Below are 322 nucleotides of genomic sequence, written 5' to 3' on the forward strand. Positions count from 1 at the left end.
GCTTTCAGCAGCAGATGAACCCCCACACAGCCACAGTCCTGCCTCGGGTTTGTCCGCACATGCTGCAAGGAAGAAGCGTGGGGCCGACAGCTCTGCCGGGGCTGGGGCAGCCCTCCATGCCGGAGCCAGCTCCTCCAACCCACCGGCTGCTGGAAGGGTCTCGGCGCTGTGGGCTGTCATCTAGAAACTTCTCAGAAACCTAAAGCAAAAGAGACACGGTCTCAGCTGTGCGGGCAGAGGTCCCTCCCGGGCAGCGGGTGCACTGGCGGGGTCCCACGGAAAGCACAGCCCAAACCTGCTGCAGGACCGGGCAGCGCGGGGG

Source organism: Apaloderma vittatum, unplaced genomic scaffold (genome assembly GCF_000703405.1).
Source record: "Apaloderma vittatum isolate BGI_N311 unplaced genomic scaffold, ASM70340v1 scaffold5324, whole genome shotgun sequence".
Lineage (NCBI taxonomy): Eukaryota > Metazoa > Chordata > Aves > Trogoniformes > Trogonidae > Apaloderma > Apaloderma vittatum.